The sequence below is a fragment of the Phodopus roborovskii genome, unplaced genomic scaffold (genome assembly GCF_943737965.1).
Source record: "Phodopus roborovskii unplaced genomic scaffold, PHOROB, whole genome shotgun sequence".
Lineage (NCBI taxonomy): Eukaryota > Metazoa > Chordata > Mammalia > Rodentia > Cricetidae > Phodopus > Phodopus roborovskii.
Window position 1 is genome coordinate 59,397,392 of NW_026126480.1, and position 451 is coordinate 59,397,842.

Here is a 451-nt window from a genome sequence, read left to right on the forward strand (position 1 = left end):
TTCACACCTGCCCCAACATCTTATCTTCTTCTCCAAAATGCTTTCTCCATAACAAACTCAGGAATAACAAATGAAGTACACCTGCTCAAATCCCTTTGTAGAAATAACAATAACATGAAAGATTAAATCATTATATTCTCTCCAAAATCTACCAGTCTTCTAGAAATGCTTGCCAATGAGAATTCTAGTTCTAGATGAACTCTAGGACACAGAATTTAAAACAACAGTCATGAACTTCATCAAAGAATTAGAGGAGTTTAAAGAAGACACAAAGAAATAGTTCAATGAAGTCAAGGAGAAAGCTTAAAGAGAGTAAATGCCTGAGAAAACAAATGTAAGGTTGATGGAAACGACAAAGACAAGATTTTTGAGTGGAATTCATTCAGGAGATAGAAACACAGGAAGACTCAAGCTGAAATGTAGATGGAATTGAAAAGACCAAACAGCCCCA